The sequence below is a fragment of the Apus apus genome, chromosome 13, assembly GCF_020740795.1.
Source record: "Apus apus isolate bApuApu2 chromosome 13, bApuApu2.pri.cur, whole genome shotgun sequence".
In the NCBI taxonomy this organism is placed as follows: domain Eukaryota; kingdom Metazoa; phylum Chordata; class Aves; order Apodiformes; family Apodidae; genus Apus; species Apus apus.
This window is the reverse complement of record NC_067294.1, coordinates 2,765,181-2,783,202: the sequence shown is the minus strand read 5'-3', so window position 1 is coordinate 2,783,202 and position 18,022 is coordinate 2,765,181. Positions and strand designations below refer to the sequence as shown.

Here is an 18,022-nt window from a genome sequence, read left to right as displayed (position 1 = left end):
CTGGTTGTACCTTCACCTGAAGGAGTGGTCTTCAGCCTTGTGAATCCCTAATATTTCCCCTACAGGGCTGAAGTAGGTTCAGTTCCCTTAGTGACTCTTCCCAGATCTTTGGAAGGAGCCAATGGACACCTTCTCCACTTACCATAAGTGAAAATTTTCTCTGGAGTCTCAAAACTCCTGTAGATCTCTGAAGATCAAAAGGATTTTGAAGGCCTAATCCCCTTTCTCCTCCAGGGCAATCACCATCCCTGTGTAGGTTAATTTAGCAAAAAGGCAGCAAAGGGACTCCACGCAGTGTGGTTTTTTTCCCCACGCTGTGCTGGTGGCTGTGATGAGAGGCCAGGAAGCACCAAGTGGGGAAAGCTGTCAATAATCCCATCTCAGGGCTATTACCATCATCTGTCCTGTATTTTATGTTGGCAGCAATAGGGAGGTGCCTCAGGCAGAAAAATACCATGAAAAGTATTTTTCTACCCCCAACCTTGTCAAACAATATTTGCTCCTGCAGAGATGTTTCGTTTCTCCATTTCAGCTGTTTTCGCAACAAATGGATCTACGCCTTTTGCTGGGTGTTTCTGCAGGTTAAAAATCGACTGAACACACTGATTTCATGAGCCCTCTGGAGCTGTAGGAGCTTTATCAAAGCTGCCATCAAATGTATTTATTGAGCCATATGTGTGGAGAGAGATTTAAGATGAATTTTAAGTCTCTACCCATTAAATTGCAGAGTCTGTCCAACCGTCCAGCATAGGCTCCTGTGTGTGCCAGTTGGTGGGGCTGGAGAAATGGACATACTCCAATAGAGCAGCTGTGGTTCAGATGTGCTGGACAAGGTCAATGTGAAGCATTATTCTGGTGGAGCTGCTGGGAATGGGAAACGTCCAGGAGAAGGGAATGAGAACCCAGACCACTGGACAGAGCTGCTTTAGTGGTGAAAACCAAGTGCCTCAAAGAATGAGAGCAGTATAAGCCATAATGCACCTAAAAAACAGGGGAACCTCTCAAGTACAGTTGTCAACATTCAGCCTCCAGTGAAAAAATGATGCATTTAATTATTATCCTCAGTAATATATTCAAATCTACACAAGCAGGAAAATGTCTGGTTCTAATGCATTACAGCCCAGAATAAGCCACGTGCTCCAGCAATAGCCTCTGTCAAGGAGACTCACAGGTTTGTTGGGGGCATGTTCTTACATGTTACAAAATGGGGCATTTAACTTTAAGTGTCCCCCATGTTTAGTTAAATTTTAAAATTATTACCTTCATCTTCTGTATTTCAGAATTATTTACAGGCAAAAGACAAATATTAGTGTTGACTACATAGTTTCTACTTACTAAAAAATTAATTTATATGAACTATTTAGCTGATATTGTACCTGGGACCACAGCAATATCCATTCTGGCACATACTCCAAGCCTCTTATTTGGCCAGGTCATCTGCCTTTCTGGGAACACACTCCGGCCTCTTCCACCTGCTGTTTGTCCCAGGTCACAACAGGAGAAGGGACATTCAGGCAGTACAGACTCATCTTCTGCACAGTAACTGTGGTTGTCATCACACCTGTGCTGCATTTTCAGAGACACTGTGTGCTGGAGCCACTGGAAAGGTATGTTAAAGACTTCTGTGTCATTCCTCTGACGTTAATTTTTATTAATTTGAGTATATTACTATAGAAAGGATAATTTAATTGTAATATTAATTAATTGTCAATTAGTGTTCATTAAGGGGAAGTGGCAAACTGAAAACTGATAAAATGTGCTGTGGGATTTGCTGGAAGAGGTCATGGATGCTCATAAATCAGCAACAGTCAAGGAGAGACCCAAGTCCTCTGTGGATAAGTACATCCAGAGCCACAGCCTGGGCAAGGATAGAGATTTAAACCAGTCCCTAAATACAAGAATAACATCTTCCAGGGTGGGGGGGAAATAAATCAAGGGGAACAGACTTTGTGTATGTTCCTGCAACCACATTTCTTGTGTCCTCTTCTGCAGTGTCTGGAGCTGACCATGGCTGGAGATGGGGTAAGGAAGCCAGCTGGGCCAGCTGAGACCTTATATACTTGACAAAAGCCAATCCCAGTCACATGCCTGTAGTTAGGGAAGAATCAGCTTTTAGAGACCTGGACTGCAGAGGTGTTTGGTTACATCAGAACTAAAAAAATGCCCTTAGTAAGAGTCCCAGCTTTACTCTGGAAGGAGCTGAGAGCAGGGAAGATGCAAGGAGCAGCCTCACACTTGGCAATGGAGCAAATGAAGAGTTTGGATCTAAAAGCCTCCAGGCTCCAGGGAAGTTCAGGTCCAAATCTGCACTTTCCATCTTTACACTTCACCCTTGTTTGTGGTATCTCATTTCACTTGGCACTGCTGTGGTGTTTTTCAAGAAGCAGACACAGAAGCCTATTGGTTTTGGTTCTAACATTCTGGGAACAGGTTCAGAAAACTGGAATTTGACTGAGCCTCATGTCCAAGCTTCACCAAACACTTCAAGCACCATTGTTAGCATTTTATTCTTAAAATTTCACCCCGTTCTTAACTTAAAGCCCTGGATCCAAACCTTACCCCTAAACCCACTGCTAATCACAATGCACTCTCTTTGAGGTGCCTCTCCCCTGAAGAAACATCCACTCTGACCCATTTCCAGAAATGGTGCCAGCTGATTGTTACAAACCCAAGGCAGAATCAGCCTCATCTGGCTACAGTTCTTGTTAAAGCATTTCTCAAAGCCTGTGTGGGACTCAGGGGGACTTTGAGGCCACCACAGCTGCTCCTGGCCAGCAGCAGGACACTGGCCCCGAACTGCCCCACATCCCACCCAGCCCTTCCTCATACACCTCAAGTAAGGCTCCAGTTCTGCAAAATCCCAATCATTTAAGAGCATTTCTAGACTTCCAGCACATGCATGTTTCCTCTTATTTCATCAAAGACTTGAATTTCCTTCTGGTGACACAATTTGTCAACACATGCAGCTCATAACAGAGAAAAGGTTGATCAAAGAATAGCAGGTAACTCTTATTTACTGCACGATAGCAAGCTAAATTGCTGCTATAGCTTTGTATTAGTAGCACATTTAGTGCTTTTATCAGCAGTTCAGCTGCACCACATGCTTCCACTTCAGATAGACAATTTAATAACCAGAGAAGAGGGCTTTCCTCCCCCCCAAAGCTCAATGCCAATGTTAGGATGCAGCAAACTGTTGCTTACAGCCAGTGATTAAATACTGGATTTGCACCCAATGCAGGAAGATGGGGAGCAATGTGTGCAGGGCTGGGGGAGCTTGTGGTGGGCTCCTCTACTTGTTAAGGCAGCAGAAATGGTTGAAAATATCAAAGGAAGCAGTAGAAGGCATAGGCTGTTGAAATTCAGATTCACATTTCAATTTGGGATAAACCCTCTGTTATTTGGATTCATCAGTTCAATTATGCACCAGAATAAAACTGTATCATTGCAGTATCATATGGCCTCCTTTAAGAAAACATCAGACATGAAAAGGTTGCTCCACAGACATCACTAATTCCATTTGGCTTTCTGGGTTTCAGCCTTGGTTTGGGTGCCAGTGGGTCAGACTGATAACCTGGACATGCAGTGCCTATGCTTTTAACCACATCATTTATGATTGCATTCCATTTTTTCTAGAGAATTCATAATTGCCTCAGGAGTACAGAGCTCAGGGGCCACATGGTGGCCCCATGTCAGCTGGAGCCTGAACACCCTACATCCCTCTTGAACAACCATTGCTCTCCCACACCCAACAAAGCTGCATGTCACACCCCACACTGCACTAGCAAACCTCATCTGTCCACCTCCCAAAGGTAGATATTTCATTTATCAGTGAGAAGGCAGCCCTGGACAACACCATATCCCCAGCACAACCTCCCAGTCCTCGGAAACAGTCCCGTTTTACTGGATTCTTCAGTCCCCACCAGGAGTTATCTTACCAAACTTAATTTAAAACAGAATCAACGTTTAAAGTCTTTACAGGGACAGGGAGGCAGGATCCAGCCTGGGAGCACACCCAGCAGAGCCCTCGGTACCTGAGCAAGGTGAGCAGAGCAGACCCAGGGGTCACGGCCAGGTTCAGCCAAGAGCCCACACATCAGGCAGGTTCATGGCCAAGAGGCAGGTCTGAGGAGAAGCCACAGAGTCAGCCCACGGGTCAAGGTGAGATCCAACGAGGGTAACCCAGGTCAGACACCATCCAGCAGCTCCCAGGCAGGTCCCTCACAGCATCAGGGCTGTTCCTAAGGCAGAAAGTCCACAGATCTGAGTGCATTTGAGGGACCCACGGCCCACAAAGGCTGTGGCTGAGCTGCAGACCAGCACCTCTGAAACCCAGCTCAGGGAAGGACTGAGGGACCTGACTGAGCTTAAATGGGCTCCTGGGCAGAGGCTGTGGGTGAGTCCCCAGCTGAGGCTGCTTGGGGCCCAGGTGGGACCTGGGTTTGTTGCTGGAGCCCGTTAGTGCCCGGGCCTGACAGCAGAGCCTGATGCAGTCAAAAACCTCACTTTCCTTCACAGTCAAGTCCATCTGGACAGCACCTCTACCTGTATCCACACCACACTTCACCCAATCCAGCCTGGTCAGGATTAGCAATGTGTGTCAAACTCTGCTTCCAGTTTGCTATATGAACTGCAAATAATGGCCAACAGTTCAGGGATCTGTGAGGGAAACACACCGTGAGGTGAGGCCCCCTTATGGCTACATCAAAGGCAAGGCTGCTTCCTTCAAAGGCAGGCAGAAGACTTTTTCTGGAGAAATCCACGCCCCAACTCCTAAGCATATGTGAAAAGGAGGGTTTCTCAGCTTGTGACTTAAGTGACTTGAAACAAATCAGATGTTGAACCATATGGGTTTGGGGCTTTTTGAGACTGTAAACCTTTTTTATTACAGGTAAAGCTAAGGATGGCACGGCTGCATGCTCCAGAGCTGTGGGGCCAGGAGGTCTGAAGGTAGACAGAAGGTGTAAGAATATATAGGGAGGTAAAACTGCAAAAGGTGATTGATGATGTGTTGCTGAGTCTGGCCTGACAGCAGCTTCATGGACATCACATCAGGGCTGAAGGGCAAATGTGCCCCACAGAGAGGCACGCTGCGGGCTGACCAGCAGATTGGGGGCAATACCTGAACTCTACAGAAGACAACAAACTGATCTTGCTCTTGGCTTTCATGCAGCTGAGCAGCCCAGGCAGGTTAGAGGTCTCAGACCACACATTATACCAGGTACAAGTGCCCATTAGTCACTCTGTACAACTCCAGAGGGCTGTATTTTGACTTGTTAGCTGTGTCTTGGTCATTTATCTCTCTGCTTACCTCTGATTTTTTCTACTCTGCCCGTCTTTGCTTCCCCCACACTATTGCATCAAGCCTCTTTAAAAAACAAGATGATTGTTCAGTCTCCACAGTCCCACCCATCTTCCATTCCACATTTCCAGTGGTCCCCGTTAGGCAGGTTTGTAACAGAACAGAGAACTGCAGACTCCCCCAAAAAAGAAAAACCTGCACCTACATCATGCCCAAATACATAGTATATTTTGTTCAAATTATCACACTTAAGGAGCAACAGAGGCAAATAAAGATGATCTCCAAGTTGCAGTCTTCTGCTGCACTTGGCATTAATTATTTTTGTTGCCTTTCCAGTGGAGATCTGCCTGTTAATCCCCACCAGCTCTACAAGCCTCCCTGAATTACAGTGAGTGTTTCCATTCTGTGTCACACTCTAACTACCACTCCAGGACGTTCAACAAAGAAATTAAACATAAGAAAGGCTGCACTGTAAATATTTGAAGAAGTACAAGGTGCAAGTATAGTTAATGGCATACTTTGGTAATAGATCATCCTATAGTCTACATTATGTCAGTAACAGAATAATGTTTCATAACTGAGACAAATAAACCTGACCCTTTTAAAAAAAGGGCCATATATTGCAAACTGACTATGTTTAAAACCCAGTACCTGAATATGCCAAAATTTGGATAATTGTTTGCAGCAGAGAGAGAAGATATGAATGTGGCTCCATATGCAGGGTTTTATCCTGAATGCATTATCCCCTGCAATTAATATTATGTTACCAGCCTGGCAAAGGCATTAACTCCTTTTTAACATCCTGACCTATCCACATTGGCCTGTTACTCTTTAAAACTAAATTAGAGTACTCTGCCATGATTTGTTCTTGACAAATCTGTATTGGTTGTTGCTTATCTTCTTATTTTCCAGGTATGTGATTATTTGCTTCACCATTTTTCTGGAATTTGAGGGTAAGCTGTACAATTGCTGTACAATTCTCCTGTTCCTTTTCCTCTCACCTCTCCCACCTTTTAAAGATAAGCAACACATCAGTATTCTGGTATCACCCCAGTCTGTCCATGAATTCAGAGATACCATTAATAGTTCTGAGATTACTAAATCCAGTTCTTCAAGTACTGCAGGATTAAGTCAGCCCCAGCCAATTAAAAACCCGCTAAGTTATCTAAGTATTCTTTAACCTGGTTTTCCCTTATTCTATGCTGAAATACTTCTTTTTGTTAGTATTAATAGTGGTAAACATTTCTTCACCATTTACTTTTTACTGAAGACTGGTGAAAACAGGCAGTAAATCTCATTTTCATTCATCAGGGGCTTTTCCTCTCTACAAAGTAATGGGCAAATCTTTCATTTGCTCTTCCTCACATTATTAATGGGCTTAAGAATTATTTCTTCTTGTCCCTGATGTCTCTTGCTAGCTGCATTTGGTTTTCTACCTTTCCATTGTGACTCTTCCCTCTACATATTTGAGCTAATCCTTCATGATAATCTTCAGTGATCTTACAAATTACAGTTCTTTCCTCTGATGTCAATAAAGAATTTATGATTTAGTAAATCCACTGCATTTCCTATACTCTCTCTGCACTGGGATAGAGCATGTCTGCCTTTTCTCTCCAATGAACACCTGTCAGTTCTCTGAATTGACAGAAGTCAGGCATTTTGAAGGCAAATCTCCCCATCCAAGGATGATGAATGCTATTGTCTCACTGGCAGTGCCACCAAACTGTCTTCTGCCTTCATATTGCTAGCTCCTGAAAGCGTAAGATCTCCAAGAGCCTCCCCCTAATCCTTTTGCTCATCTTCCATATCCAAAAATGGTCTAAAAGTCTTGGAGAAGGCTCTTTGAAGAGTTGTGGTATCCTCAACCTCCTCAGCCTCAACAGCCTCAACCTCCTCTGACCATTCCTTTGGTCTTGGGATGATTCCACTATCACTGACAAAAGGCATCCACCATCCAGCCATCCTGACTCAGTACCAACTGCATTTAATGGGTGAACAGCCCTTTTTCCTTGTCATTTCACTTCATTACCAATAACCCTTTTCTCCCCAGTTTTTCAGCCCTTCTCCAGGTTGCTGTGACTCATCTATACTGTAGAGTCCTTGACTAATTTATGTTTTTCTTCCCTGATGCTGGCAAGTCTAAGCCTAAAGTTTTGGGGGCAGTTGTTTTTGGGGTTTGGGGATTTTCGGTTTGGTTTGGTTGTTGTTTTTTTGGGTTGGCTTGGTTTATAATAGAAAACAGTCATGGGACAGTCTTGGCCGTGGGAGTTGAAGCTCTCTTGGCAATATCCCCCGAACATCTGTGGGGGGTTATGGCCATGCTGTGGGGCTTACAGAGCTGGGCAGAAGTGGCCAGGCAGCACTTGGCATTGCTCTGTAGCTGTGGCTGCTACAACAGCCTGTGGTCCAAGAGAAGAGTTTCCAGACTGTGCTGTCCTGCCTGACTGGCTAAGACTGGTATAAAGTGTTCATTTTGCCAGAGTTCAGTCTGAATTTGCAGCTCCCTGGCTATTCATCACTTTTTCCAAGGGTCATGAAGAAGATATCATTGAGCTGGCACTGCTGATCCTAGGACGCATCAGGGATTTCATTATACCAGGAACTCAGCTATAAGTCTGCTTTACACATCTGGAGCAATGGAAGTAGCTTTAATTGAGGCTATAAACCAGCTCATGATGACACTTTCTGCCAGTTCTCTGTATCACAGAGGATACCCATGCACTGAAAAGTCTTAAATCATTTCTGAGCTAGAGCTTAAAATCAATCTATTTAAATATGTTGCTTAAGAGTAAAAGGTTCATTGAAAACTGCCTTCTGCTTCCCGGAGTAGAGACTCAATGGTATGTATAGATTTATCCTCCACAAAGTTTCTTCCCATAGGGTTTATTTGAGAAGCTTCTGTACCCAAGTTGAGAGTGGCCAGTTCCCCCTGCTGCATAATTTTCTAGAGGCTTAAGTCAGCAGCAGGTTTCAGTCAGGCTAAAGATCAAAGGCTTTGATCTCCATTCATCTCAACTTAACTAAAAGGAAGCCACATCTGGAGAATTTATCTAATTCTGCAAGCTATAAATATGTATGGTTTTGGTACTATGTAATTAATCAAAAGCCTGAAACAGAATACATGTGCTAACCTGCAAAGATGTTGGATTGCAAACTGCAGGAACTGATGAAATACCTTCTGATGCATATTTCTGTGTCTAAGTAAACCACTCCTTTAGCACTTTATCTTTGTGGAAAGTGAACTCAGTACTGAGGACACAAGCCTTTCAGAGTCCTTAGGAATTAAGGTTTTCCACAGGAAAACAACCCAGAGCCCTTCCTTGCAGGATTTTGACTCAGTCCACTCTGAAGACCAGGGCCTCAGTATAAAACTTGGGTCTAGGTCTAGGTTTGAGTCTCGAATTTTTCATTCTCAAAATTTGGATTAGCTTAGGTGTCTGGATCCCATCTCTGATTTTTCCCATTTACTCCAAATCAGCCATAAACAGCAGCAAGTTTAATCTAATCAGGCAGCACTTTTAGAAGTTGCAATCAGGCTCCAGTGGTGACTGCCTGCTTTAGCCTCCTAAATACAACTGATTTGTGCACAGAAATGCTGAGACAATCAGAACTCCTGATTAGCTGAATATGCCACTTGTGTGGTTAGTTTTAAGCTTGTGTACTTTTGCTGCAGGTTCTTCAAGAGCACGGAGCTGCTTTATGTGAAAACTGTACCTAAAAGCCAGTGGTGTCTCTCCAGCTGTGGGATGGCAGGAGCACGTGCTCGCACGTTCCCAGCCAAAGTCTGTGCTGGGAAAGGGCTGGGTTGGCAGTTATGTCGCCTGGTTGGGAACCAGTCCCAAAAATTCTGAAGACAGATTGGGAAAATGAGTAATGAGGATAGCCAGAAAGATCCTCCCAAAACAAACAAGCAAACAAACAAGTGTGGTGCTCTCCCCCTGCCTGTGCTGCTGGCTCTGCCTTCTGGCTCTTGTGGGGCACCATGGCCAATGAATCTCCCCTATGTCCTTCACCAGCCAGACCCAAGGTCCAGCTGCAAAAAAACTAAAGGTTCCAAAAAGACTTTTCTTTGTGGTCATCACTGCTGATGGACTAATTTCTCTCTTTTAAAACTCCTTTTCTACAATTGTGGGGGGGAAATAACTGTAATGAAAGGCAAATACCAAGGAGCAGACCAGGACAGCTCTCAGTTTCCAAGCAACACAGACATTCTGATCATGACTATTATGATTTCACCTTTTAAAGAATCACCCGTCTATGGCTAATTTTACATAATGGGCTTTATTAATATTAATTAAATCTCACAACTTATATGTGATGTAGCTAAGATACACAGTTTTGAGACAAAAACCAGGTAAGTTACAGGGTCACGAAAGGCACGAGGATCATAATGAAGTCAGAAGTTCTCCTCCCTCCTCAGGACCAAACCTAACCCCTCCCCAGCACCCAGGATGGCTGCTGCTGCTCCTGTTTTCCCAAGGAACACTTAGGGCTCTGTAGCCTCTCACAGCATCCATCACCCAGGACTGATAACCACCTGAAGCTGAGCAGTGTCTCCGAACCAAAGGAAACAGAGGCAACAGTATCAGGCCATAAATCCAGCGCGAAGAATCACAACTGGTAGATACTTTTAAGCGGCTCCATGTTTTCTAGAGCAATTCCAGAGCAAGATTGACTGGATTAATTGACAAAGCAAACCACTTTTCCTCCTCACTTCAGAGAACGCTTTGAGAAAAGTTTGTTTCACTCTTCTTGTCCCTGTGAAATACTTACAACAGGCTGTGACCAGATCCCTTCCCTTTGGTGCACACCCAAAGTTAGGGAGTGTTTCTCAAGAGGGAAAAAAATTAAGGACTTAGAATCATGCTTACTCATTAGAAGAGCTCTTGGGAAAGTGTCTCCTTGCTTTTCCACATTTAAAGCAGGACACTTGTAGATCTCTAATTGGCATTCTGTTGACTCGTTATTTTTCTGGTCTGTTCACACCCATCACTGGGTAGTGGCAACTTGATTACTGATGGTTTGCACCACAAGAAAATAAATGTAATGCTTTTAAATGGTGTGCTTACATGGAGTCTGTCCATACCACTTTTTTCATTATCTGGCTTAGACTAATTATTATTAAGTCTTGTGTGCTGCGTTTGGGCAACCACTTTGAGCAGAAGAGAACTCTGGACAGTGAAAGGCACATTTCAAACATGGTCTCTAGGGTTTATTTCAGCAGATTTTTTTGCATGCTTGACCGACCAAGTCTGCAGTATGAAAACCCAGTGGCAACACAGAAAGTTTAGCTTTACGCTGGTTTTAAAAAGATAAAATAAACCTAATACTCTAAAATTTATCCCCAGGGTTGCAACAAAGGCAGTACTTTATTTGTATTGGATGTTTAATAATTAGTAATGAACAGCAACTGTAGAATCTGTGGTTAAATATCCTGTACAAGGGAAAGTAAACCTGATGAAATGACTGCAATAATACAGGTTCCTCCCTAAATATACTTCCTTTATAGGACAGAGTCACCAGACTGAAGACAAAAAAACACAAGGCAGCCAAAAATAAAGAAAATTGGTCAATGTGGGTGGATGCACTGGGGAATAGCCTCACACAACCAGCCACCCTCCAGCCTACATGCATCCCCACTGTAAAATCCAGAGGGTAAAGGAAAATCATTCTTGCATGAATAGAACCTGAAATCCAGCTTTTCTAGATACCTCTGGATTGGCATCTTACTGATGTGTGAGGGTCCTGACATAAAGCACCATCACAGCTGTGCTTTGCTTCCCTGGCCCCTGCATGAGGAAGAACAGGGTGACTCGGTGTTTAATTCATGCCTGAAGGAGATACAGGCAGAGGTGTGGGGAAGAGCTTTGTCTCCCACATCCATGGTTTTACTCAAGGTCACTTTGCTGTTTCATGGCAGACCCAATGCTGCTGATAACGTGTCTTCATAATATTCACAAAAAGCCCTGTCTGGGACTAATCCCCAGGGAGGAAGCAGCAGCTTGTCCTTCATCAGAGGTAAGAAGTTAGACACAGAAGTCCCTGAGGGTCGTGGAGCCCCAGTCACCTGCCTTCTTTGTGTGAAGAGCCTGGGTCAGATGGGGCAAGCTCTGAGGCTGTGGGATGGCCCTGGCTCCTGATGGATGCGAAGAGGTCAGCATCCCAGCTCCAGCATCCCAGATTTCCCACTAGAGATGCCTGATGAACCCACAGATGGGACTTCAGCTCATGCTGGGGCATCTCCTGCTCAGCAGAGCTCATAAGCAGAGCTCAGGAGCAGCATGTGAGGAGGCGTGTGTTGCACCCGTGTCCTGCTGACAGTTCCCAAGTCTTATACAATGTTCATCTGCTGGAAGAGCCAAAGGAGGCATCTGCTTTTGGGACACTGTCCTGGCTTCATCCAACCACTTCTTGCATCTGCTCTGGCCCCTGTGCCTCTTACCAGCAATGTCTGGCCAGTGTGAAACACCCACCGAAGGGATTTTGGTAGAATTTTGAAGCTCTGACCTGGGGAGAGTGTTTTATTTGTGTATGCTCATGCACAGGAAGAACCACAAGAACTGCACATGACATCACGGTTCATTCCTTGAGCAGCTCTACAGTCCAGTCCATGAGCACTGAGACACTGCTCCCAGCAAGCAGAAAATCCTCACTGTGATACTCTAAGTGGCTTTTTTTATTTACTATTTAAAGACCACTTTTCCTTTTCTGCAGGTTAGTACCCTCAAAACCCCTACAATCAATCCAGGGGGCTTACGATCGGCATCAAACCAACGAGCTGCTGTGAACAGCTCACAGACACCAACCACCATTCCTGTGCACAGGCTTTGGTATTACAGTTTGGGAATGAGACTCCACGTTCCAGCTGCTGTAAAACTGCTGGATACTCAAAACCACCCTCACTTGAGCTCTGCACTTGAGGGTACTTCAGTTTATAGTTTAACCCTTGAGGAATGATGCCTGAATGCTGTGCACAGGGCTCTCGGAGCATGGCTAAAAGGCTCATGAGGCATTTACTCACCCACACACTGAGCGTACACACAGATTTAAGTGGTTTATTAAATACCTCCAGGCAATTCCAAGCCCTTCAGAACCCACAACCATCACTCAGCTTCTGCTTTCATTTTGTCATATGCCTTCTGGGCTCCCTGGTCACAGGTTGCTTTACGATTCCTGCCCGCAACATGTTTGTACCACTCCTCCTGTCCCCAGACACATCCCCTCTTTGCAGCACTTAAATACACATTTGCCTTCACTCCTCTCCGCTGGGGGTTCCACTGTTGGCAGTCACTTGCAGAGACCAGATTTCCTCTGCCTTTCTCCCAGGTCATCATCCTCTCCCCCTTCCAGCAGATTATTACAATAAATGACACTGGGTTCCTCCTCTCACAACTCTTTAAGCTCAGGCCTGAAGCAGGGAGCATCAATTCTGAAAGGAATGCCTGAGTCTTTATACAGGGAGGCATTAAATAATACAACAGCTTCATGAATTCAGGCAGAATTCATAACTTTGATACAGTTGAAATGTCCTAAACCTTCACTTTATATTTCCACGCCTCGATGCCATAGGAGGCTGATCACTCTCCAAGGGCTTTGCTGCAGAAGAAAGTTGTATTGCTGCAGAACTTCACATGAATCCATAAACCAATACCATTCGACTGGAGCAAGGACTGTGCGGACACACATTTCCATATAAAGTAGCTTATTATGGGTTAGTCCAATGTCTTTCCAACCAAACCAGGAAGAATTGATATTACTTGTATCGATTTAAATTTAGAGTTTAGTTGTAGTGAGATGGCTTTCTCCTGCAGATGATCTCTGCGCCGTGCTGGTGAGGCCAGCAGAGTGAGACACCAGCACAGGGAGCTCCAGCTCTGGGTGCAGTGATGCCCTGCTGTCCCCACAGCACCTCATCTTGTGCTCCAAGTGTTGGTCCTCTCCCTGGTATAGTTGCACAGACGGTGTGAATCTGCTCATGTTGTTACCTAACATCTGTCTTCACAGAACTGCACTGGCTTTCCTTTCACCTGACACACCTCACCTTGGCACGCAGCATTGGTAGGAAAACAGAATGTAGGGGTGGTGTTCAGCTGTTGCATGAACGGAGGAGACAAGTAGCTATTCTTTCTCTAATTTAATGGATTTTTTTTCATTAATTAACATCTCTCAGATTCAGAACCATTCAGATTAATAAATAAAAGTTATTTTAAAAGGTCAAGGCACTGTAAAAAGCAGGAGATCTGTGCTTTTCTAAAATAACAGCATACAAATGGCATACAAAAAAAAAAGTCTGAGTAGTGGTTTTGTGTTACATCGTGTGCTACAGAACAAGCATAGAGGATCTATGTAATGGCTAACACAAAGAACAGTGGCTGAAGAGATCCCAAATGGAAAGTGTTTTCCTGGGTCTTTTAGTGCCTCGCTGATAACAGTGCGGGAAGCACCTGCTTGGTTCCCTGCACTTGCTCAACTCCCTGTGCTGTGATGAACAGCACTTCAGGGCTCTTCTGCAAAGTGCTCTGCAGAGTTTCCAGACAGAAGTCACAGAATTACAGGCATTACCATAATGATGCATGCATACACTGATGCTTTTTTATTAATTGAGTAACCAACCAGGAACATCTCAGTCCTAATAAGAAGTCCTAATAGGTTTAGGCAATGAATTAGCTAAGCATGACTTGGAAATACACCTCAGGAAGGCACTATCACCTGGTGTTGACACCTGCTGAGCAGACATTTGCACCAAGTACTGGAATTGGGAGGATGGATCCATCAAGGTGAGACACAAGAAACCCTTCCCTCCAGGACCCGATTGGGCACAAATGGAAATCATTATTGTGGAGAGCAAGCAACTGAAAGTCCTGCTACAAGGAGTGTTTTAGCCATAAGCTAGTGAAGAGATGAAAAACTGCCATCAGAATAAAAAAGTGCTGGAAGCAGCAGAAACGCATACGACTGAAAGGTTAGCAATTGGGTAGGAAAAAGGAGAAGAAAACTCTGCAGAATCTTCACTCTCAGCAAAAAATTAGGAAAAAAAAAACCAACAGACTCTGTTTAAAGAAATCGTTTCCAGTGATGTTCTTTACTCCCGAGTTATAGTGTGCATGTTCTCATTCCAGCTGAATAAGGGAGCCTTTTTGCTGATGCAGAACACATCTTACTAGTTCATTTTCAGTACAATGCACAGAGAATTAGGTGTACAATTCCTGGTAGAAAGAATGGAGATTTCGCACATCTCCTTCCTTCCTGCAGACCATGGAATAAATAAGTGGGAGTGTGGGGCAGAGAGCACCAGACACATAACTCTTGCTTTGGTTATCAGGAGTCGGAGAGCTGTGGTTAAGATCCATCCTAAAACAGAGGAAATATTTCTCTGCTATAGCAGTTCCTCCTATCTACCATTTACAAGAGCGATGACCAGCCTCAATATGCAGCAGCTGAATACAAATCGGGCTGCTGGCTCTGCAAAGCCATCAGAAATAAATGCCTGAATTTTACCTTCTTGGGAAATAAACATCAGCACAATCACACATCTTGCTTCCAGTATCATCCCAACCAGGGCACAATTCAGCTCTGATGGGCTTTTTGTAAATATGTGGCTGACCTTTTTAAGTGTGTGCCATGGGCTCCAGCGAGGCCTCACTGCCTTCAATACCTGCCCAATCCTCTGAGGTGATGAGCTCCTTCTGTGCTCCCTGAGCTCCTCAGGATTTAAGAGCACACAGACTCTCAGCTCTGGACCCTAAGCACTCAATTCTGCATCCATGAAACAAGCATGACATTGATCCCTGGCTTTGATGGGCACATGGGTATAAGCCAGAGGCAGAGCTACATTCAGTCACTTCAGGAGAGAAATGGGGTTTTTCTTGCAGCAGGAAGGCAGAAAATATCTTACTGAGAAAGTGTTTTATGACAAAACTTTCATCCTAATTGTAAGACTATGATGTCTGTTTTTTCATAGCTGCTTCTAATTGGATTTTTTTCTTTTATCAAGAAAAAGGGGCATGTGTCTCTGACTGAACAGAACATGCTGGACTCTTCTCTGGCCTTGGGGCCAGTAGCACAGGATGGCTATCCATCGTCCTTACTATTAAGCCTTCCCCTCTTTGGAGCAGAGTGGCATGTCCAAACCATGCACTGATAATGGCCCAAACAAACTGTTAAGCCCTGCCTAGGATGGAAATGGTCTGGGAAAGTGCTGATCCCAGCCAAAACCATGCTGGCTGCAGGAAGCACAGGCAATGGGCACTAGTCCCATTTCCAGCACAGCGGCAGCCAAACTGCACAGGATGAGCCTCCTGGAAGAGCTAGCACCTTCCCAGCTGCATCCTCTCAGTACTGACCACCACAGTCCCACATCCCCTTGGACAGTCAGCTCCACAGGTGCACACAATGGTACATTTTCAACTGTTGGTTTCATCGTTGAGCCCTGCATTAAGATTTCCACCCAGAGAGGTGGTTGTGTCCCAGCTGCAGTGGTTTATCAAACAGCCTCTTTCAGCCACAGCCCACGGGCTCCTGTCATGGAGGTCTCCAAGCAATGGTTGTGAGGCCTCCAACCAGCAGCCTGAGCTCTGGAGTCCCGCCTTTTTTAGGAGGTGGCTAAAACATGACACCCTTTTATCAAATAATTGAAACCAACACAATCTCTTTGGTTTTAAGTCAAGCTGATGGTGATGAGTTGGATGCAGCCTGATTCTGTAATGATTAAAGTCTCTTATGATGAGAAGGTTCTATATGGAAGCCCTGTAACTAGTTTCCAGAACTGGCTGACAAGACAGAGAATCTTCCAGTATGTAAGATGGACCAAATTAATTCCTGAATTATACCCTGTAACAACTGAGGGGATGCTCTTGCTGTAAAGGATACACAGTATTATTTCATTCTTCCTCTGTAAAAACAAAACGCACTCACCAAGGAACAGAATGATAAAGCTCAGCACTGTCTGTGTTGCTAAAATGTGCTATATTCCAGGCTCTCACCAAAAGCTGCTTCTGTGGCACGTCCATGTATTCGTACAGTCAGGGTGCTCTGAGACTCTGCCAGCTACAATGGTGTTTTGCTTGCAGCTCTGACAAGGAATCATTTTCACAGAGAAGGGAAGAGTGGCCCTGCCTGGAGCTCCTGCCTCTGTCTGGCATCTATAAATAGCAGCTCATCAGCTCACCTCCTCTGAGCTCATCACGCTCCTGCCTGCACTGCTGCCTGGCTGTGGGAGCTGTGGCTGTGACGCAGATCTCCGCTATCAGATTCCCTGGGCAGGGAGATTCCCCACACGTTATGTGGCATCGGGAAGCTATTAAGCTACTTAGGTTTCTATCACCTAAGCTGCTTAGCTTTCCATCACCAGAAGTGATATGCTGCTGAAGAACTTGACATTTGAAGCAATGTAATTACAATTTAAGGTCTTACAGCTCCAAACCACTTACGTTAACAGAGAGAGTCTTTGACGACAAGGCTGAGTGAAAATGAAGTGTCAAAATCCCAGACAAATGCCACACACAGAAACAATGACAAACATAAAGCCATGACCAGGTAGGAGTGCAACATTTAACTGATCCTCTTGCAAAATTCCCTACAACCTAAGCTACCAGGGCTCGACCTTCGTCCCTTACATCCAGCCCCCTGCTCAACACAAATATTATTATTTACACTGTAGAACAAACTGCTCAGTTACTTCTTGCTCAAGAAACACACCGATGAAGAAAGATGTTTCTCATTGTAATAGACTATTAATTTTGATACTTTATTATAACCACTGAAATGACTGTAACTTCAACACCAGTCTAGCTTTCAGACTCCTGTGATGGTGTTACTCCTGTACTCATCAAAGCCCTGGATCGTTTGCACCAGAAATCTCCAGATAACCTGCTCACTCAGCAACACTAGAGATATCTGCCCGTTCCTAATATTTCCTTTCTTGAATAAATGTTTCATAGACTCCATACTCTGAACGTGAAAAGAGTAAAATATTCTTCAGATCCTTCGTTTGAAATATTTTCTTCATCCTTGAACCACGAAGATAAACCAGCACACTGTCAGCAGGGAGACAATTCAGTTGGATAAACTGATACACAGAGATTTAATGACATTTGCTATTCACAATGTAAAGCCAAAGAGTCTTGCCCTGGTTTTGTTGGTGTGGAGCCTGGAGCATGTCAGCCCCTGGCCATCACCAAGAGTTTCAGAAACCATCACACTCAAATACTAACATCTCAACAGAATCCAATGTCATACACTGAGACTTGCTTCCATGCAGCTTCACAACACCAATAAATAAGAATTACTTAAGATATTGCTTATTTTGTTATGCGTTTTTATCAAGGGAGCCAGCTGCAACAAGTAGAACCCTGAGCTAGTTAAAGCTTATTGCAAGTTAATTTAAAATAATGCACCCTCTCTCTAGACATACATCTTTACAAAGAAAATGGCAAGCAATCCAGAACATTCAAAGCATAACAACATTCAGATGTGTCTAGACATAAATAGCAACTTCTAAACCAAGAATTTGCCTCTGAGTCCTTTCAGGAGGTCCTCAAATAGAAAAGATTTAAAGGGAGACCATGATAGTATAATTTCTCTTTGTTTGAGGCAAGGATGGAGTGAATGTGTCATAAGGCACTAAGGAAGAACAAGAGAAATCTCAGTGAGCCAAAATGAAAGGGCTTCATTATAGACAAAATCCTCACTCCATTTAAATCAATCATAGATCTGTTGACTTCA

The 18,022-nt window shown here is 44.3% G+C and overlaps 1 protein-coding gene and 1 long non-coding RNA gene across 2 annotated transcripts in view; one reads left to right on the top strand and one right to left on the bottom strand.

Annotated features, from left to right (window-relative positions):
* The window catches only part of JADE2 (jade family PHD finger 2), a 113,724-nt gene that overhangs the window by 92,709 nt on the left and 2,993 nt on the right, over positions 1-18,022 (bottom strand). The window lies entirely within an intron of this gene.
* Positions 1,127-10,640, top strand: LOC127390265 (uncharacterized). Its single transcript, XR_007890825.1, has 2 exons — positions 1,127-1,607; positions 1,993-10,640. It is a non-coding gene; the product is annotated as an uncharacterized LOC127390265 (long non-coding RNA).